Here is a 22,203-nt window from a genome sequence, read left to right on the forward strand (position 1 = left end):
CAGCTCTCGATTCCCCCCTCTCTTTCGCACCCTCCATGTCATATTCCGCTCCAGGAGCTCCATCATAGCTCCTTGCTGTCGCTGGGAGGATGTTTTCTCCTCCGCTCGCCCCTTCCACCGTCATTTTCTCTCTACCCACCCTTGCCTCCTTTTCCGCGCAGCTCTCGATTCCCCCCTCTCTTTCGCACCCTCCATGTCATATTCCGCTCCAGGAGTTCCATCATAGCTCCTCACTGTCGCTGGGAGGATGTTTTCTCCTCCGCTCGCCCCTTCCACCATCATTTTCTCTCTACCCACCCTTGCCTCCTTCTCCGCGCAGCTCTCGATTCCCCCCTCTCTTTCGCACCCTCCATGTCATATTCCGCTCCAGGAGCTCCATCATAGCTCCTTGCTGTCGCTGGGAGGATGTTTTCTCCTCCGCTCGCCCCTTCCACCGTCATTTTCTCTCTACCCACCCTTGCCTCCTTTTCCGCGCAGCTCTCGATTCCCCCCTCTCTTTCGCACCCTCCATGTCATATTCCGCTCCAGGAGTTCCATCATAGCTCCTCACTGTCGCTGGGAGGATGTTTTCTCCTCCGCTCGCCCCTTCCACCATCATTTTCTCTCTACCCACCCTTGCCTCCTTTTCCGCGCAGCTCTCGATTCCCTCCTCTCTTTCGCACCCTCCATGTCATATTCCGCTCCAGGAGTTCCATCATAGCTCCTCACTGTCGCTGGGAGGAAGTTTTCTCCTCCGCTCGCCCCTTCCACCGTCATTTTCTCTCTACCCACCCTTGCCTCCTTTTCCGCGCAGCTCTCGATTCCCCCCTCTCTTTCGCACCCTCCATGTCATATTCCGCTCCAGGAGCTCCATCATAGCTCCTTGCTGTCGCTGGGAGGATGTTTTCTCCTCCGCTCGCCCCTTCCACCGTCATTTTCTCTCTACCCACCCTTGCCTCCTTTTCCGCGCAGCTCTCGATTCCCCCCTCTCTTTCGCACCCTCCATGTCATATTCCGCTCCAGGAGTTCCATCATAGCTCCTCACTGTCGCTGGGAGGATGTTTTCTCCTCCGCTCGCCCCTTCCACCGTCATTTTCTCTCTACCCACCCTTGCCTCCTTCTCCGCGCAGCTCTCGATTCCCCCCTCTCTTTCGCACCCTCCATGTCATATTCCGCTCCAGGAGCTCCATCATAGCTAATCGCTGTCGCTGGGAGGATATTTTCTCCTCCGCTCGCCCCTTCCACCGTCATTTTCTCTCTACCCACCCTTGCCTCCTTTTCCGCGCACCTCTCGATTCCCCCCTCTCTTTCGCACCCTCCATGTCATATTCCGCTCCAGGAGTTCCATCATAGCTCCTCACTGTCGCTGGGAGGATGTTTTCTCCTCCGCTCGCCCCTTCCACCGTCATTTTCTCTCTACCCACCCTTGCCTCCTTTTCCGCGCAGCTCTCGATTCCCCCCTCTCTTTCGCACCCTCCATGTCATATTCCGCTCCAGGAGCTCCATCATAGCTCCTCGCTGTCGCTGGGAGGATGTTTTCTCCTCCGCTCGCCCCTTCCACCGTCATTTTCTCTCTACCCACCCTTGCCTCCTTTTCCGCGCAGCTCTCGATTCCCCCCTCTCTTTCGCACCCTCAATGTCATATTCCGCTCCAGGAGTTCCATCATAGCTCCTCACTGTCGCTGGGAGGATGTTTTCTCCTCCGCTCGCCCCTTCCACCGTCATTTTCTCTCTACCCACCCTTGCCTCCTTTTCCGCGCAGCTCTCGATTCCCCCCTCTCTTTCGCACCCTCCATGTCATATTCCGCTCCAGGAGTTCCATCATAGCTCCTCACTGTCGCTGGGAGGAAGTTTTCTCCTCCGCTCGCCCCTTCCACCGTCATTTTCTCTCTACCCACCCTTGCCTCCTTTTCCGCGCAGCTCTCGATTCCCCCCTCTCTTTCGCACCCTCCATGTCATATTCCGCTCCAGGAGCTCCATCATAGCTCCTTGCTGTCGCTGGGAGGATGTTTTCTCCTCCGCTCACCCCTTCCACCGTCATTTTCTCTCTACCCACCCTTGCCTCCTTTTCCGCGCAGCTCTCGATTCCCCCCTCTCTTTCGCACCCTCCATGTCATATTCCGCTCCAGGAGTTCCATCATAGCTCCTCACTGTCGCTGGGAGGATGTTTTCTCCTCCGCTCGCCCCTTCCACCATCATTTTCTCTCTACCCACCCTTGCCTCCTTTTCCGCGCAGCTCTCGATTCCCCCCTCTCTTTCGCACCCTCCATGTCATATTCCGCTCCAGGAGTTCCATCATAGCTCCTCACTGTCGCTGGGAGGATGTTTTCTCCTCCGCTCGCCCCTTCCACCGTCATTTTCTCTCTACCCACCCTTGCCTCCTTCTCCGCGCAGCTCTCGATTCCCCCCTCTCTTTCGCACCCTCCATGTCATATTCCGCTCCAGGAGCTCCATCATAGCTAATCGCTGTCGCTGGGAGGATGTTTTCTCCTCCGCTCGCCCCTTCCACCGTCATTTTCTCTCTACCCACCCTTGCCTCCTTTTCCGCGCAGCTCTCGATTCCCCCCTCTCTTTCGCACCCTCCATGTCATATTCCGCTCCAGGAGTTCCATCATAGCTCCTCACTGTCGCTGGGAGGATGTTTTCTCCTCCGCTCGCCCCTTCCACCGTCATTTTCTCTCTACCCACCCTTGCCTCCTTTTCCGCGCAGCTCTCGATTCCCCCCTCTCTTTCGCACCCTCCATGTCATATTCCGCTCCAGGAGTTCCATCATAGCTCCTCACTGTCGCTGGGAGGATGTTTTCTCCTCCGCTCGCCCCTTCCACCATCATTTTCTCTCTACCCACCCTTGCCTCCTTCTCCGCGCAGCTCTCGATTCCCCCCTCTCTTTCGCACCCTCCATGTCATATTCCGCTCCAGGAGCTCCATCATAGCTCCTTGCTGTCGCTGGGAGGATGTTTTCTCCTCCGCTCGCCCCTTCCACCGTCATTTTCTCTCTACCCACCCTTGCCTCCTTTTCCGCGCAGCTCTCGATTCCCCCCTCTCTTTCGCACCCTCCATGTCATATTCCGCTCCAGGAGTTCCATCATAGCTCCTCACTGTCGCTGGGAGGATGTTTTCTCCTCCGCTCGCCCCTTCCACCATCATTTTCTCTCTACCCACCCTTGCCTCCTTTTCCGCGCAGCTCTCGATTCCCTCCTCTCTTTCGCACCCTCCATGTCATATTCCGCTCCAGGAGTTCCATCATAGCTCCTCACTGTCGCTGGGAGGAAGTTTTCTCCTCCGCTCGCCCCTTCCACCGTCATTTTCTCTCTACCCACCCTTGCCTCCTTTTCCGCGCAGCTCTCGATTCCCCCCTCTCTTTCGCACCCTCCATGTCATATTCCGCTCCAGGAGCTCCATCATAGCTCCTTGCTGTCGCTGGGAGGATGTTTTCTCCTCCGCTCGCCCCTTCCACCGTCATTTTCTCTCTACCCACCCTTGCCTCCTTTTCCACGCAGCTCTCGATTCCCCCCTCTCTTTCGCACCCTCCATGTCATATTCCGCTCCAGGAGTTCCATCATAGCTCCTCACTGTCGCTGGGAGGATGTTTTCTCCTCCGCTCGCCCCTTCCACCGTCATTTTCTCTCTACCCACCCTTGCCTCCTTCTCCGCGCAGCTCTCGATTCCCCCCTCTCTTTCGCACCCTCCATGTCATATTCCGCTCCAGGAGCTCCATCATAGCTCCTCGCTGTCGCTGGGAGGATGTTTTCTCCTCTGCTCGCCCCTTCCACCGTCATTTTCTCTCTACCCACCCTTTCCTCCTTTTCCGCGCAGCTCTCGATTCCCCCCTCTCTTTCGCACCCTCCATGTCATATTCCGCTCCAGGAGCTCCATCATAGCTCCTCGCTGTCGCTGGGAGGATGTTTTCTCCTCCGCTCGCCCCTTCCACCGTCATTTTCTTTCTACCCACCCTTGCCTCCTTTTCCACGCAGCTCTCGATTCCCCCCTCTCTTTCGCACCCTCCATGTCATATTCCGCTCCAGGAGCTCCATCATAGCTCTTCGCTGTCGCTGGGAGGATGTTTTCTCCTCCGCTCGCCCCTTCCACCGTCATTTTCTCTCTACCCACCCTTTCCTCCTTTTCCGCGCAGCTCTCGATTCCCCCCTATCTTTCGCACCCTCCATGTCATATTCCGCTCCAGGAGCTCCATCATAGCTCCTCGCTGTCGCTGGGAGGATGTTTTCTCCTCCGCTCGCCCCTTCCACCGTCATTTTCTCTCTACCCACCCTTGCCTCCTTTTCCGCGCAGCTCTCGATTCCCCCCTCTCTTTCGCACCCTCCATGTCATATTCCGCTCCAGGAGCTCCATCATAGCTCCTCGCTGTCGCTGGGAGGATGTTTTCTCCTCCGCTCGCCCCTTCCACCGTCATTTTCTCTCTACCCACCCTTGCCTCCTTCTCCGCGCAGCTCTCGATTCCCCCCTCTCTTTCGAACCCTCCATATCATATTCCGCTCCAGGAGCTCCATCATAGCTCCTCGCTGTCGCTGGGAGGATGTTTTCTCCTCTGCTCGCCCCTTCCACCGTCATTTTCTCTCTACCCACCCTTTCCTCCTTTTCCGCGCAGCTCTCGATTCCCCCCTCTCTTTCGCACCCTCCATGTCATATTCCGCTCCAGGAGCTCCATCATAGCTCCTCGCTGTCGCTGGGAGGATGTTTTCTCCTCCGCTCGCCCCTTCCACCGTCATTTTCTTTCTACCCACCCTTGCCTCCTTTTCCACGCAGCTCTCGATTCCCCCCTCTCTTTCGCACCCTCCATGTCATATTCCGCTCCAGGAGCTCCATCATAGCTCCTCGCTGTCGCTGGGAGGATGTTTTCTCCTCTGCTCGCCCCTTCCACCGTCATTTTCTCTCTACCCACCCTTTCCTCCTTTTCCGCGCAGCTCTCGATTCCCCCCTCTCTTTCGCACCCTCCATGTCATATTCCGCTCCAGGAGTTCCATCATAGCTCCTCACTGTCGCTGGGAGGAAGTTTTCTCCTCCGCTCGCCCCTTCCACCGTCATTTTCTCTCTACCCACCCTTGCCTCCTTTTCCGCGCAGCTCTCGATTCCCCCCTCTCTTTCGCACCCTCCATGTCATATTCCGCTCCAGGAGCTCCATCATAGCTCCTCGCTGTCGCTGGGAGGATGTTTTCTCCTCCGCTCGCCCCTTCCACCGTCATTTTCTCTCTACCCACCCTTGCCTCCTTTTCCGCGCAGCTCTCGATTCCCCCCTCTCTTTCGCACCCTCCATGTCATATTCCGCTCCAGGAGCTCCATCATAGCTCCTCGCTGTCGCTGGGAGGATGTTTTCTCCTCCGCTCGCCCCTTCCACCGTCATTTTCTCTCTACCCACCCTTGCCTCCTTTTCCGCGCAGCTCTCGATTCCCCCCTCTCTTTCGCACCCTCAATGTCATATTCCGCTCCAGGAGTTCCATCATAGCTCCTCACTGTCGCTGGGAGGATGTTTTCTCCTCCGCTCGCCCCTTCCACCGTCATTTTCTCTCTACCCACCCTTGCCCCCTTTTCCGCGCAGCTCTCGATTCCCCCCTCTCTTTCGCACCCTCCATGTCATATTCCGCTCCAGGAGTTCCATCATAGCTCCTCACTGTCGCTGGGAGGAAGTTTTCTCCTCCGCTCGCCCCTTCCACCGTCATTTTCTCTCTACCCACCCTTGCCTCCTTTTCCGCGCAGCTCTCGATTCCCCCCTCTCTTTCGCACCCTCCATGTCATATTCCGCTCCAGGAGCTCCATCATAGCTCCTTGCTGTCGCTGGGAGGATGTTTTCTCCTCCGCTCGCCCCTTCCACCGTCATTTTCTCTCTACCCACCCTTGCCTCCTTTTCCGCGCAGCTCTCGATTCCCCCCTCTCTTTCGCACCCTCCATGTCATTATCCGCTCCAGGAGTTCCATCATAGCTCCTCACTGTCGCTGGGAGGATGTTTTCTCCTCCGCTCGCCCCTTCCACCGTCATTTTCTCTCTACCCACCCTTGCCTCCTTCTCCGCGCAGCTCTCGATTCCCCCCTCTCTTTCGCACCCTCCATGTCATATTCCGCTCCAGGAGCTCCATCATAGCTCCTCGCTGTCGCTGGGAGGATGTTTTCTCCTCCGCTCGCCCCTTCCACCGTCATTTTCTCTCTACCCACCCTTGCCTCCTTTTCCGCGCAGCTCTCGATTCCCCCCTCTCTTTCGCACCCTCCATGTCATATTCCGCTCCAGGAGTTCCATCATAGCTCCTCACTGTCGCTGGGAGGATGTTTTCTCCTCCGCTCGCCCCTTCCACCGTCATTTTCTCTCTACCCACCCTTGCCTCCTTCTCCGCGCAGCTCTCGATTCCCCCCTCTCTTTCGCACCCTCCATGTCATATTCCGCTCCAGGAGCTCCATCATAGCTCCTCGCTGTCGCTGGGAGGATGTTTTCTCCTCCGCTCGCCCCTTCCACCGTCATTTTCTCTCTACCCACCCTTGCCTCCTTTTCCGCGCAGCTCTCGATTCCCCCCTCTCTTTCGCACCCTCCATGTCATATTCCGCTCCAGGAGCTCCATCATAGCTCCTCACTGTCGCTGGGAGGATGTTTTCTCCTCCGCTCGCCCCTTCCACCATCATTTTCTCTCTACCCACCCTTGCCTCCTTTTCCGCGCAGCTCTCGATTCCCCCCTCTCTTTCGCACCCTCCATGTCATATTCCGCTCCAGGAGTTCCATCATAGCTCCTCACTGTCGCTGGGAGGAAGTTTTCTCCTCCGCTCGCCCCTTCCACCGTCATTTTCTCTCTACCCACCCTTGCCTCCTTCTCCGCGCAGCTCTCGATTCCCCCCTCTCTTTCGCACCCTCCATGTCATATTCCGCTCCAGGAGCTCCATCATAGCTAATCGCTGTCGCTGGGAGGATGTTTTCTCCTCCGCTCGCCCCTTCCACCGTCATTTTCTCTCTACCCACCCTTGCCTCCTTTTCCGCGCAGCTCTCGATTCCCCCCTCTCTTTCGCACCCTCCATGTCATATTCCGCTCCAGGAGTTCCATCATAGCTCCTCACTGTCGCTGGGAGGATGTTTTCTCCTCCGCTCGCCCCTTCCACCGTCATTTTCTCTCTACCCACCCTTGCCTCCTTCTCCGCGCAGCTCTCGATTCCCTCCTCTCTCTCGCACCCTCCATATTACATCCAGCTCCAGGAGCTTCATCATAGCTCCTCGCTGTCGCTGGGAGGATGTTTTCTCCTCCGCTCGCCCCTTCCACCGTCATTTTCTCTCTACCCACCCTTGCCTCCTTCTCTGCGCAGCTCTCGATTCCCCCCTCTCTTTCGCACCCTCCATGTCATATTCCGCTCCAGGAGCTCCATCATAGCTCCTCGCTGTCGCTGGGAGGATGTTTTCTCCTCCGCTCGCCCCTTCCACCGTCATTTTCTCTCTACCCACCCTTGCCTCCTTCTCCGCGCAGCTCTCGATTCCCTCCTCTCTCTCACACCCTCCATATTACATCCAGCTCCAGGAGCTCCATCATAGCTCCTCGCTGTCGCTGGGAGGATGTTTTCTCCTCTGCTCGCCGCTTCCGCCGTCATTTTCTCTCCACCCACCCTTGCCTCCTTCTCCGCGCCGCTCTCGATTCCCCCCTCTCTTTCGCACCCTCCATGTCATATTCCGCTCCAGGAGCTCCATCATAGCTCCTCGCTGTCGCTGGGAGGATGTTTTCTCCTCCGCTCGCCCCTTCCACCGTCATTTTCTCTCTACCCACCCTTGCCTCCTTTTCCGCGCAGCTCTCGATTCCCCCCTCTCTTTCGCACCCTCCATGTCATATTCCGCTCCAGGAGTTCCATCATAGCTCCTCACTGTCGCTGGGAGGAAGTTTTCTCCTCCGCTCGCCCCTTCCACCGTCATTTTCTCTCTACCCACCCTTGCCTCCTTCTCCGCGCAGCTCTCGATTCCCCCCTCTCTTTCGCACCCTCCATGTCATATTCCGCTCCAGGAGCTCCATCATAGCTAATTGCTGTCGCTGGGAGGATGTTTTCTCCTCCGCTCGCCCCTTCCACCGTCATTTTCTCTCTACCCACCCTTGCCTCCTTTTCCGCGCAGCTCTCGATTTCCCCCTCTCTTTCGCACCCTCCATGTCATATTCCGCTCCAGGAGTTCCATCATAGCTCCTCACTGTCGCTGGGAGGATGTTTTCTCCTCCGCTCGCCCCTTCCACCGTCATTTTCTCTCTACCCACCCTTGCCTCCTTTTCCGCGCAGCTCTCGATTCCCCCCTCTCTTTCGCACCCTCCATGTCATATTCCGCTCCAGGAGCTCCATCATAGCTCCTTGCTGTCGCTGGGAGGATGTTTTCTCCTCCGCTCGCCCCTTCCACCGTCATTTTCTCTCTACCCACCCTTGCCTCCTTTTCCGCGCAGCTCTCGATTCCCCCCTCTCTTTCGCACCCTCCATGTCATATTCCGCTCCAGGAGTTCCATCATAGCTCCTCACTGTCGCTGGGAGGTTGTTTTCTCCTCCGCTCGCCCCTTCCACCGTCATTTTCTCTCTACCCACCCTTGCCTCCTTCTCCGCGCAGCTCTCGATTCCCCCCTCTCTTTCGAACCCTCCATGTCATATTCCGCTCCAGGAGCTCCATCATAGCTCTTCGCTGTCGCTGGGAGGATGTTTTCTCCTCTGCTCGCCCCTTCCACCGTCATTTTCTCGCTACCCACCCTTTCCTCCTTTTCCGCGCAGCTCTCGATTCCCCCCTCTCTTTCGCACCCTCCATGTCATATTCCGCTCCAGGAGCTCCATCATAGCTCCTCGCTGTCGCTGGGAGGATGTTTTCTCCTCCGCTCGCCCCTTCCACCGTCATTTTCTCTCTACCCACCCTTGCCTCCTTCTCCGCACAGCTCTCGATTCCCTCCTCTCTCTCGCACCCTCCATATTACATCCAGCTCCAGGAGCTCCATCATAGCTCTTCGCTGTCGCTGGGAGGATGTTTTCTCCTCCGCTCGCCCCTTCCACCGTCATTTTCTCTCTACCCACCCTTGCCTCCTTCTCCGCGCAGCTCTCGATTCCCTCCTCTCTCTCGCACCCTCCATATTACATCCAGCTCCAGGAGCTCCATCATAGCTCTTCACTGTCGCTGGGAGGATGTTTTCTCCTCCACTCGCCCCTTCCACCGTCATTTTCTCTCTACCCACCCTTGCCTCCTTCTCCGCGCTGCTCTCGATTCCCTCCTCTCTCTCGCACCCTCCATATTACATCCAGCTCCAGGAGCTCCATCATAGCTCCTCGCTGTCGCTGGGAGGATGTTTTCTCCTCCGCTCGCCCCTTCCACCGTCATTTTCTCTCTACCCACCCTTGCCTCCTTCTCCGCGCAGCTCTCGATTCCCTCCTCTCTCTCGCACCCTCCATATTACATCCAGCTCCAGGAGCTCCATCATAGCTCCTCGCTGTCGCTGGGAGGATGTTTTCTCCTCTGCTCGCCGCTTCCGCCGTCATTTTCTCTCCACCCACCCTTGCCTCCTTCTCCGCGCCGCTCTCGATTCCCCCCTCTCTTTCGCACCCTCCATGCCATATTCTGCTCCAGGAGCTCCATCATAGCTCCTCGCTGTCGCTGGGAGGATGTTTTCTCCTCCGCTCGCCCCTTCCACCGTCATTTTCTCTCTACCCACCCTTGCCTCCTTCTCCGCGCAGCTCTCAATTGCCCCCTCTCTTTCGCACCCTCCATGTCATATTCCGCTCCAGGAGCTCCATCATAGCTCCTCGCTGTCGCTGGGAGGATGTTTTCTCCTCCGCTCGCCCCTTCCACCGTCATTTTCTCTCTACCCACCCTTTCCTCCTTTTCCGCGCAGCTCTCGATTCCCCCCTCTCTTTCGCACCCTCCATGTCATATTCCGCTCCAGGAGCTCCATCATAGCTCCTCGCTGTCGATGGGAGGATGTTTTCTCCTCCGCTCGCCCCTTCCACCGTCATTTTCTCTCTACCCACCCTTGCCTCCTTTTCCGCGCAGCTCTCGATTCCCCCCTCTCTTTCGCACCCTCCATGTCATATTCCGCTCCAGGAGTTCCATCATAGCTCCTCACTGTCGCTGGGAGGATGTTTTCTCCTCTGCTCGCCCCTTCCACCGTCATTTTCTCTCTACCCACCCTTTCCTCCTTTTCCGCGCAGCTCTCGATTCCCCCCTCTCTTTCGCACCCTCCATGTCATATTCCGCTCCAGGAGCTCCATCATAGCTCCTCGCTGTCGCTGGGAGGATGTTTTCTCCTCCGCTCGCCCCTTCCACCGTCATTTTCTTTCTACCCACCCTTGCCTCCTTTTCCACGCAGCTCTCGATTCCCCCCTCTCTTTCGCACCCTCCATGTCATATTCCGCTCCAGGAGCTCCATCATAGCTCCTCGCTGTTGCTGGGAGGATGTTTTCTCCTCCGCTCGCCCCTTCCACCGTCATTTTCTCTCTACCCACCCTTGCCTCCTTCTCCGCGCAGCTCTCGATTCCCCCCTCTCTTTCGCACCCTCCATGTCATATTCCGCTCCAGGAGTTCCATCATAGCTCCTCACTGTCGCTGGGAGGATGTTTTCTCCTCCGCTCGCCCCTTCCACCATCATTTTCTCTCTACCCACCCTTGCCTCCTTCTCTGCGCAGCTCTCGATTCCCCCCTCTCTTTCGCACCCTCCATGTCATATTCCGCTCCAGGAGCTCCATCATAGCTCCTTGCTGTCGCTGGGAGGATGTTTTCTCCTCCGCTCGCCCCTTCCACCGTCATTTTCTCTCTACCCACCCTTGCCTCCTCTTCCGCGCAGCTCTCGATTCCCCCCTCTCTTTCGCACCCTCCATGTCATATTCCGCTCCAGGAGTTCCATCATAGCTCCTCACTGTCGCTGGGAGGATGTTTTCTCCTCTGCTCGCCCCTTCCACCGTCATTTTCTCTCTACCCACCCTTTCCTCCTTTTCCGCGCAGCTCTCGATTCCCCCCTCTCTTTCGCACCCTCCATGTCATATTCCGCTCCAGGAGCTCCATCATAGCTCCTCGCTGTCGCTGGGAGGATGTTTTCTCCTCCGCTCGCCCCTTCCACCGTCATTTTCTCTCTACCCACCCTTGCCTCCTTCTCCGAGCAGCTCTCGATTCCCCCCTCTCTTTCGCACCCTCCATGTCATATTCCGCTCCAGGAGTTCCATCATAGCTCCTCACTGTCGCTGGGAGGATGTTTTCTCCTCCGCTCGCCCCTTCCACCATCATTTTCTCTCTACCCACCCTTGCCTCCTTCTCTGCGCAGCTCTCGATTCCCCCCTCTCTTTCGCACCCTCCATGTCATATTCCGCTCCAGGAGCTCCATCATAGCTCCTTGCTGTCGCTGGGAGGATGTTTTCTCCTCCGCTCGCCCCTTCCACCGTCATTTTCTCTCTACCCACCCTTGCCTCCTCTTCCGCGCAGCTCTCGATTCCCCCCTCTCTTTCGCACCCTCCATGTCATATTCCGCTCCAGGAGTTCCATCATAGCTCCTCACTGTCGCTGGGAGGATGTTTTCTCCTCCGCTCGCCCCTTCCACCATCATTTTCTCTCTACCCACCCTTGCCTCCTTTTCCGCGCAGCTCTCGATTCCCTCCTCTCTTTCGCACCCTCCATGTCATATTCCGCTCCAGGAGTTCCATCATAGCTCCTCACTGTCGCTGGGAGGAAGTTTTCTCCTCCGCTCGCCCCTTCCACCGTCATTTTCTCTCTACCCACCCTTGCCTCCTTTTCCGCGCAGCTCTCGATTCCCCCCTCTCTTTCGCACCCTCCATGTCATATTCCGCTCCAGGAGCTCCATCATAGCTCCTTGCTGTCGCTGGGAGGATGTTTTCTCCTCCGCTCGCCCCTTCCACCGTCATTTTCTCTCTACCCACCCTTGCCTCCTTTTCCGCGCAGCTCTCGATTCCCCCCTCTCTTTCGCACCCTCCATGTCATATTCCGCTCCAGGAGTTCCATTATAGCTCCTCACTGTCGCTGGGAGGATGTTTTCTCCTCCGCTCGCCCCTTCCACCGTCATTTTCTCTCTACCCACCCTTGCCTCCTTCTCCGCGCAGCTCTCGATTCCCCCCTCTCTTTCGCACCCTCCATGTCATATTCCGCTCCAGGAGTTCCATCATAGCTCCTCACTGTCGCTGGGAGGATGTTTTCTCCTCCGCTCGCCCCTTCCACCGTCATTTTCTCTCTACCCACCCTTGCCTCCTTCTCCGCGCTGCTCTCGATTCCCCCCTCTCTTTCGCACCCTCCATGTCATATTCCGCTCCAGGAGTTCCATCATAGCTCCTCACTGTCGCTGGGAGGATGTTTTCTCCTCCGCTCGCCCCTTCCACCGTCATTTTCTCTCTACCCACCCTTGCCTCCTTTTCCGCGCAGCTCTCGATTCCCCCCTCTCTTTCGCACCCTCCATGTCATATTCCGCTCCAGGAGTTCCATCATAGCTCCTCACTGTCGCTGGGAGGATGTTTTCTCCTCCGCTCGCCCCTTCCACCATCATTTTCTCTCTACCCACCCTTGCCTCCTTCTCCGCGCAGCTCTCGATTCCCCCCTCTCTTTCGCACCCTCCATGTCATATTCCGCTCCAGGAGCTCCATCATAGTTCCTCGCTGTCGCTGGGAGGAAGTTTTCTCCTCCGCTCGCCCCTTCCACCGTCATTTTCTCTCTACCCACCCTTGCCTCCTTTTCCGCGCAGCTCTCGATTCCCCCCTCTCTTTCGCACCCTCCATGTCATATTCCGCTCCAGGAGCTCCATCATAGCTCCTTGCTGTCGCTGGGAGGATGTTTTCTCCTCCGCTCGCCCCTTCCACCGTCATTTTCTCTCTACCCACCCTTGCCTCCTTTTCCGCGCAGCTCTCGATTCCCCCCTCTCTTTCGCACCCTCCATGTCATATTCCGCTCCAGGAGTTCCATCATAGCTCCTCACTGTCGCTGGGAGGATGTTTTCTCCTCCGCTCGCCCCTTCCACCATCATTTTCTCTCTACCCACCCTTGCCTCCTTCTCCGCGCAGCTCTCGATTCCCCCCTCTCTTTCGCACCCTCCATGTCATATTCCGCTCCAGGAGCTCCATCATAGCTCCTTGCTGTCGCTGGGAGGATGTTTTCTCCTCCGCTCGCCCCTTCCACCGTCATTTTCTCTCTACCCACCCTTGCCTCCTTTTCCGCGCAGCTCTCGATTCCCCCCTCTCTTTCGCACCCTCCATGTCATATTCCGCTCCAGGAGTTCCATCATAGCTCCTCACTGTCGCTGGGAGGATGTTTTCTCCTCCGCTCGCCCCTTCCACCATCATTTTCTCTCTACCCACCCTTGCCTCCTTTTCCGCGCAGCTCTCGATTCCCTCCTCTCTTTCGCACCCTCCATGTCATATTCCGCTCCAGGAGTTCCATCATAGCTCCTCACTGTCGCTGGGAGGAAGTTTTCTCCTCCGCTCGCCCCTTCCACCGTCATTTTCTCTCTACCCACCCTTGCCTCCTTTTCCGCGCAGCTCTCGATTCCCCCCTCTCTTTCGCACCCTCCATGTCATATTCCGCTCCAGGAGCTCCATCATAGCTCCTTGCTGTCGCTGGGAGGATGTTTTCTCCTCCGCTCGCCCCTTCCACCGTCATTTTCTCTCTACCCACCCTTGCCTCCTTTTCCGCGCAGCTCTCGATTCCCCCCTCTCTTTCGCACCCTCCATGTCATATTCCGCTCCAGGAGTTCCATCATAGCTCCTCACTGTCGCTGGGAGGATGTTTTCTCCTCCGCTCGCCCCTTCCACCGTCATTTTCTCTCTACCCACCCTTGCCTCCTTCTCCGCGCAGCTCTCGATTCCCCCCTCTCTTTCGCACCCTCCATGTCATATTCCGCTCCAGGAGCTCCATCATAGCTAATCGCTGTCGCTGGGAGGATATTTTCTCCTCCGCTCGCCCCTTCCACCGTCATTTTCTCTCTACCCACCCTTGCCTCCTTTTCCGCGCACCTCTCGATTCCCCCCTCTCTTTCGCACCCTCCATGTCATATTCCGCTCCAGGAGTTCCATCATAGCTCCTCACTGTCGCTGGGAGGATGTTTTCTCCTCCGCTCGCCCCTTCCACCGTCATTTTCTCTCTACCCACCCTTGCCTCCTTTTCCGCGCAGCTCTCGATTCCCCCCTCTCTTTCGCACCCTCCATGTCATATTCCGCTCCAGGAGCTCCATCATAGCTCCTCGCTGTCGCTGGGAGGATGTTTTCTCCTCCGCTCGCCCCTTCCACCGTCATTTTCTCTCTACCCACCCTTGCCTCCTTTTCCACGCAGCTCTCGATTCCCCCCTCTCTTTCGCACCCTCAATGTCATATTCCGCTCCAGGAGTTCCATCATAGCTCCTCACTGTCGCTGGGAGGATGTTTTCTCCTCCGCTCGCCCCTTCCACCGTCATTTTCTCTCTACCCACCCTTGCCTCCTTTTCCGCGCAGCTCTCGATTCCCCCCTCTCTTTCGCACCCTCCATGTCATATTCCGCTCCAGGAGTTCCATCATAGCTCCTCACTGTCGCTGGGAGGAAGTTTTCTCCTCCGCTCGCCCCTTCCACCGTCATTTTCTCTCTACCCACCCTTGCCTCCTTTTCCGCGCAGCTCTCGATTCCCCCCTCTCTTTCGCACCCTCCATGTCATATTCCGCTCCAGGAGCTCCATCATAGCTCCTTGCTGTCGCTGGGAGGATGTTTTCTCCTCCGCTCACCCCTTCCACCGTCATTTTCTCTCTACCCACCCTTGCCTCCTTTTCCGCGCAGCTCTCGATTCCCCCCTCTCTTTCGCACCCTCCATGTCATATTCCGCTCCAGGAGTTCCATCATAGCTCCTCACTGTCGCTGGGAGGATGTTTTCTCCTCCGCTCGCCCCTTCCACCATCATTTTCTCTCTACCCACCCTTGCCTCCTTTTCCGCGCAGCTCTCGATTCCCCCCTCTCTTTCGCACCCTCCATGTCATATTCCGCTCCAGGAGTTCCATCATAGCTCCTCACTGTCGCTGGGAGGATGTTTTCTCCTCCGCTCGCCCCTTCCACCGTCATTTTCTCTCTACCCACCCTTGCCTCCTTCTCCGCGCAGCTCTCGATTCCCCCCTCTCTTTCGCACCCTCCATGTCATATTCCGCTCCAGGAGCTCCATCATAGCTAATCGCTGTCGCTGGGAGGATGTTTTCTCCTCCGCTCGCCCCTTCCACCGTCATTTTCTCTCTACCCACCCTTGCCTCCTTTTCCGCGCAGCTCTCGATTCCCCCCTCTCTTTCGCACCCTCCATGTCATATTCCGCTCCAGGAGTTCCATCATAGCTCCTCACTGTCGCTGGGAGGATGTTTTCTCCTCCGCTCGCCCCTTCCACCGTCATTTTCTCTCTACCCACCCTTGCCTCCTTTTCCGCGCAGCTCTCGATTCCCCCCTCTCTTTCGCACCCTCCATGTCATATTCCGCTCCAGGAGTTCCATCATAGCTCCTCACTGTCGCTGGGAGGATGTTTTCTCCTCCGCTCGCCCCTTCCACCATCATTTTCTCTCTACCCACCCTTGCCTCCTTCTCCGCGCAGCTCTCGATTCCCCCCTCTCTTTCGCACCCTCCATGTCATATTCCGCTCCAGGAGCTCCATCATAGCTCCTTGCTGTCGCTGGGAGGATGTTTTCTCCTCCGCTCGCCCCTTCCACCGTCATTTTCTCTCTACCCACCCTTGCCTCCTTTTCCGCGCAGCTCTCGATTCCCCCCTCTCTTTCGCACCCTCCATGTCATATTCCGCTCCAGGAGTTCCATCATAGCTCCTCACTGTCGCTGGGAGGATGTTTTCTCCTCCGCTCGCCCCTTCCACCATCATTTTCTCTCTACCCACCCTTGCCTCCTTTTCCGCGCAGCTCTCGATTCCCTCCTCTCTTTCGCACCCTCCATGTCATATTCCGCTCCAGGAGTTCCATCATAGCTCCTCACTGTCGCTGGGAGGAAGTTTTCTCCTCCGCTCGCCCCTTCCACCGTCATTTTCTCTCTACCCACCCTTGCCTCCTTTTCCGCGCAGCTCTCGATTCCCCCCTCTCTTTCGCACCCTCCATGTCATATTCCGCTCCAGGAGCTCCATCATAGCTCCTTGCTGTCGCTGGGAGGATGTTTTCTCCTCCGCTCGCCCCTTCCACCGTCATTTTCTCTCTACCCACCCTTGCCTCCTTTTCCACGCAGCTCTCGATTCCCCCCTCTCTTTCGCACCCTCCATGTCATATTCCGCTCCAGGAGTTCCATCATAGCTCCTCACTGTCGCTGGGAGGATGTTTTCTCCTCCGCTCGCCCCTTCCACCGTCATTTTCTCTCTACCCACCCTTGCCTCCTTCTCCGCGCAGCTCTCGATTCCCCCCTCTCTTTCGCACCCTCCATGTCATATTCCGCTCCAGGAGCTCCATCATAGCTAATCGCTGTCGCTGGGAGGATGTTTTCTCCTCCGCTCGCCCCTTCCACCGTCATTTTCTCTCTACCCACCCTTGCCTCCTTTTCCGCGCAGCTCTCGATTCCCCCCTCTCTTTCGCACCCTCCATGTCATATTCCGCTCCAGGAGTTCCATCATAGCTCCTCACTGTCGCTGGGAGGATGTTTTCTCCTCCGCTCGCCCCTTCCACCGTCATTTTCTCTCTACCCACCCTTGCCTCCTTTTCCGCGCAGCTCTCGATTCCCCCCTCTCTTTCGCACCCTCCATGTCATATTCCGCTCCAGGAGTTCCATCATAGCTCCTCACTGTCGCTGGGAGGATGTTTTCTCCTCCGCTCGCCCCTTCCACCATCATTTTCTCTCTACCCACCCTTGCCTCCTTTTCCACGCAGCTCTCGATTCCCCCCTCTCTTTCGCACCCTCCATGTCATATTCCGCTCCAGGAGTTCCATCATAGCTCCTCACTGTCGCTGGGAGGAAGTTTTCTCCTCCGCTCGCCCCTTCCACCGTCATTTTCTCTCTACCCACCCTTGCCTCCTTTTCCGCGCAGCTCTCGATTCCCCCCTCTCTTTTGCACCCTCCATATCATATTCCGCTCCAGGAGCTCCATCATAGCTCCTTGCTGTCGCTGGGAGGATGTTTTCTCCTCCGCTCGCCCCTTTCACCGTCATTTTCTCTCTACCCACCCTTGCCTCCTTTTCCGCGCAGCTCTCGATTCCCCCCTCTCTTTCGCACCCTCCATGTCATATTCCGCTCCAGGAGTTCCATCATAGCTCCTCACTGTCGCTGGGAGGATGTTTTCTCCTCCGCTCGCCCCTTCCACCGTCATTTTCTCTCTACCCACCCTTGCCTCCTTCTCCGCGCAGCTCTCGATTCCCCCCTCTCTTTCGCACCCTCCATGTCATATTCCGCTCCAGGAGCTCCATCATAGCTCCTCGCTGTCGCTGGGAGGATTTTTTCTCCTCCGCTCGCCCCTTCCACCGTCATTTTCTCTCTACCCACCCTTGCCTCCTTTTCCGCGCAGCTCTCGATTCCCCCCTCTCTTTCGCACCCTCCATGTCATATTCCGCTCCAGGAGCTCCATCATAGCTCCTCGCTGTCGCTGGGAGGATGTTTTCTCCTCCGCTCGCCCCTTCCACCGTCATTTTCTCTCTACCCACCCTTGCCTCCTTTTCCGCGCAGCTCTCGATTCCCCCCTCTCTTTCGCACCCTCAATGTCATATTCCGCTCCAGGAGTTCCATCATAGCTCCTCACTGTCGCTGGGAGGATGTTTTCTCCTCCGCTCGCCCCTTCCACCGTCATTTTCTCTCTACCCACCCTTGCCTCCTTTTCCGCGCAGCTCTCGATTCCCCCCTCTCTTTCGCACCCTCCATGTCATATTCCGCTCCAGGAGTTCCATCATAGCTCCTCACTGTCGCTGGGAGGAAGTATTCTCCTCCGCTCGCCCCTTCCACCGTCATTTTCTCTCTACCCACCCTTGCCTCCTTTTCCGCGCAGCTCTCGATTCCCCCCTCTCTTTCGCACCCTCCATGTCATATTCCGCTCCAGGAGCTCCATCATAGCTCCTTGCTGTCGCTGGGAGGATGTTTTCTCCTCCGCTCGCCCCTTCCACCGTCATTTTCTCTCTACCCACCCTTGCCTCCTTTTCCGCGCAGCTCTAGATTCCCCCCTCTCTTTCGCACCCTCCATGTCATATTCCGCTCCAGGAGTTCCATCATAGCTCCTCACTGTCGCTGGGAGGATGTTTTCTCCTCCGCTCGCCCCTTCCACCGTCATTTTCTCTCTACCCACCCTTGCCTCCTTTTCCGCGCAGCTCTCGATTCCCCCCTCTCTTTCGCACCCTCCATGTCATATTCCGCTCCAGGAGTTCCATCATAGCTCCTCACTGTCGCTGGGAGGATGTTTTCTCCTCCGCTCGCCCCTTCCACCGTCATTTTCTCTCTACCCACCCTTGCCTCCTTTTCCGCGCAGCTCTCGATTCCCCCCTCTCTTTCGCACCCTCCATGTCATATTCCGCTCCAGGAGCTCCATCATAGCTCCTTGCTGTCGCTGGGAGGATGTTTTCTCCTCCGCTCGCCCCTTCCAACGTCATTTTCTCTCTACCCACCCTTGCCTCCTTTTCCGCGCAGCTCTCGATTCCCCCCTCTCTTTCGCACCCTCCATGTCATATTCCGCTCCAGGAGTTCCATCATAGCTCCTCACTGTCGCTGGGAGGATGTTTTCTCCTCCGCTCGCCCCTTCCACCGTCATTTTCTCTCTACGCACCCTTGCCTCCTTTTCCGCGCAGCTCTCGATTCCCCCCTCTCTTTCGCACCCTCCATGTCATATTCCGCTCCAGGAGTTCCATCATAGCTCCTCACTGTCGCTGGGAGGATGTTTTCTCCTCCGCTCGCCCCTTCCACCGTCATTTTCTCTCTACCCACCCTTGCCTCCTTTTCCGCGCAGCTCTCGATTCCCCCCTCTCTTTCGCACCCTCCATGTCATATTCCGCTCCAGGAGTTCCATCATAGCTCCTCACTGTCGCTGGGAGGAAGTTTTCTTCTCCGCTCGCCCCTTCCACCTTCATTTTCTCTCTACCCACCCTTGCCTCCTTTTCCGCGCAGCTCTCGATTCCCCCCTCTCTTTCGCACCCTCCATGTCATATTCCGCTCCAGGAGCTCCATCATAGCTCCTTGCTGTCGCTGGGAGGATGTTTTCTCCTCCGCTCGCCCCTTCCACCGTCATTTTCTCTCTACCCACTCTTGCCTCCTTTTCCGCGCAGCTCTCGATTCCCCCCTCTCTTTCGCACCCTCCATGTCATATTCCGCTCCAGGAGTTCCATCATAGCTCCTCACTGTCGCTGGGAGGATGTTTTCTCCTCCGCTCGCCCCTTCCACCGCCATTTTCTCTCTACCCACCCTTGCCTCCTTCTCCGCGCAGCTCTCGATTCCCCCCTCTCTTTCGCACCCTCCATGTCATATTCCGCTCCAGGAGTTCCATCATAGCTCCTCACTGTCGCTGGGAGGATGTTTTCTCCTCCGCTCGCCCCTTCCACCATCATTTTCTCTCTACCCACCCTTGCCTCCTTTTCCGCGCAGCTCTCGATTCCCTCCTCTCTTTCGCACCCTCCATGTCATATTCCGCTCCAGGAGTTCCATCATAGCTCCTCACTGTCGCTGGGAGGAAGTTTTCTCCTCCGCTCGCCCCTTCCACCGTCATTTTCTCTCTACCCACCCTTGCCTCCTTTTCCGCGCAGCTCTCGATTCCCCCCTCTCTTTCGCACCCTCCATGTCATATTCCGCTCCAGGAGCTCCATCATAGCTCCTTGCTGTCGCTGGGAGGATGTTTTCTCCTCCGCTCGCCCCTTCCACCGTCATTTTCTCTCTACCCACCCTTGCCTCCTTTTCCGCGCAGCTCTCGATTCCCCCCTCTCTTTCGCACCCTCCATGTCATATTCCGCTCCAGGAGTTCCATCATAGCTCCTCACTGTCGCTGGGAGGATGTTTTCTCCTCCGCTCGCCCCTTCCACCGTCATTTTCTCTCTACCCACCCTTGCCTCCTTCTCCGCGCAGCTCTCGATTCCCCCCTCTCTTTCGCACCCTCCATGTCATATTCCGCTCCAGGAGCTCCATCATAGCTAATCGCTGTCGCTGGGAGGATGTTTTCTCCTCCGCTCGCCCCTTCCACCGTCGTTTTCTCTCTACCCACCCTTGCCTCCTTTTCCGCGCAGCTCTCGATTCCCCCCTCTCTTTCGCACCCTCCATGTCATATTCCGCTCCAGGAGTTCCATCATAGCTCCTCACTGTCGCTGGGAGGATGTTTTCTCCTCCGCTCGCCCCTTCCACCGTCATTTTCTCTCTACCCACCCTTGCCTCCTTTTCCGCGCAGCTCTAGATTCCCCCCTCTCTTTCGCACCCTCCATGTCATATTCCGCTCCAGGAGTTCCATCATAGCTCCTCACTGTCGCTGAGAGGATGTTTTCTCCTCCGCTCGCCCCTTCCACCATCATTTTCTCTCTACCCACCCTTGCCTCCTTTTCCGCGCAGCTCTCGATTCCCCCCTCTCTTTCGCACCCTCCATGTCATATTCCGCTCCAGGAGTTCCATCATAGCACCTCACTGTCGCTGGGAGGATGTTTTCTCCTCCGCTCGCCCCTTCCACCATCATTTTCTCTCTACCCACCCTTGCCTCCTTTTCCGCGCAGCTCTCGATTCCCTCCTCTCTTTCGCACCCTCCATGTCATATTCCGCTCCAGGAGTTCCATCATAGCTCCTCACTGTCGCTGGGAGGAAGTTTTCTCCTCCGCTCGCCCCTTCCACCGTCATTTTCTCTCTACCCACCCTTGCCTCCTTTTCCGCGCAGCTCTCGATTCCCCCCTCTCTTTCACACCCTCCATGTCATATTCCGCTCCAGGAGCTCCATCATAGCTCCTTGCTGTCGCTGGGAGGATGTTTTCTCCTCCGCTCGCCCCTTCCACCGTCATTTTCTCTCTACCCACCCTTGCCTCCTTTTCCGCGCAGCTCTCGATTCCCCCCTCTCTTTCGCACCCTCCATGTCATATTCCGCTCCAGGAGTTCCATCATAGCTCCTCACTGTCGCTGGGAGGATGTTTTCTCCTCCGCTCGCCCCTTCCACCGTCATTTTCTCTCTACCCACCCTTGCCTCCTTCTCCGCGCAGCTCTCGATTCCCCCCTCTCTTTCGCACCCTCCATGTCATATTCCGCTCCAGGAGCTCCATCATAGCTCCTCGCTGTCGCTGGGAGGATGTTTTCTCCTCCGCTCGCCCCTTCCACCGTCATTTTCTCTCTACCCACCCTTGCCTCCTTTTCCGCGCAGCTCTCGATTCCCCCCTCTCTTTCGCACCCTCCATGTCATATTCCGCTCCAGGAGTTCCATCATAGCTCCTCACTGTCGCTGGGAGGATGTTTTCTCCTCCGCTCGCCCCTTCCACCGTCATTTTCTCTCTACCCACCCTTGCCTCCTTTTCCGCGCAGCTCTCGATTCCCCCCTCTCTTTCGCACCCTCCATGTCATATTCCGCTCCAGGAGCTCCATCATAGCTCCTTGCTGTCGCTGGGAGGATGTTTTCTCCTCCGCTCGCCCCTTCCACCGTCATTTTCTCTCTACCCACCCTTGCCTCCTTTTCCGCGCAGCTCTCGATTCCCCCCTCTCTTTCGCACCCTCCATGTCATATTCCGCTCCAGGAGTTCCATCATAGCTCCTCACTGTCGCTGGGAGGAAGTTTTCTTCTCCGCTCGCCCCTTCCACCTTCATTTTCTCTCTACCCACCCTTGCCTCCTTTTCCGCGCAGCTCTCGATTCCCCCCTCTCTTTCGCACCCTCCATGTCATATTCCGCTCCAGGAGCTCCATCATAGCTCCTTGCTGTCGCTGGGAGGATGTTTTCTCCTCCGCTCGCCCCTTCCACCGTCATTTTCTCTCTACCCACCCTTGCCTCCTTTTCCGCGCAGCTCTCGATTCCCCCCTCTCTTTCGCACCCTCCATGTCATATTCCGCTCCAGGAGTTCCATCATAGCTCCTCACTGTCGCTGGGAGGATGTTTTCTCCTCCGCTCGCCCCTTCCACCGCCATTTTCTCTCTACCCACCCTTGCCTCCTTCTCCGCGCAGCTCTCGATTCCCCCCTCTCTTTCGCACCCTCCATGTCATATTCCGCTCCAGGAGCTCCATCATAGCTCCTCGCTGTCGCTGGGAGGATGTTTTCTCCTCCGCTCGCCCCTTCCACCGTCATTTTCTCTCTACCCACCCTTTCCTCCTTTTCCGCGCAGCTCTCGATTCCCCCCTCTCTTTCGCACCCTCCATGTCATATTCCGCTCCAGGAGTTCCATCATAGCTCCTCACTGTCGCT

This window comes from Pelophylax lessonae (genome assembly GCF_965119305.1).
Source record: "Pelophylax lessonae genome assembly, chromosome: 13".
Classification (NCBI taxonomy): Eukaryota; Metazoa; Chordata; class Amphibia; order Anura; family Ranidae; genus Pelophylax; species Pelophylax lessonae.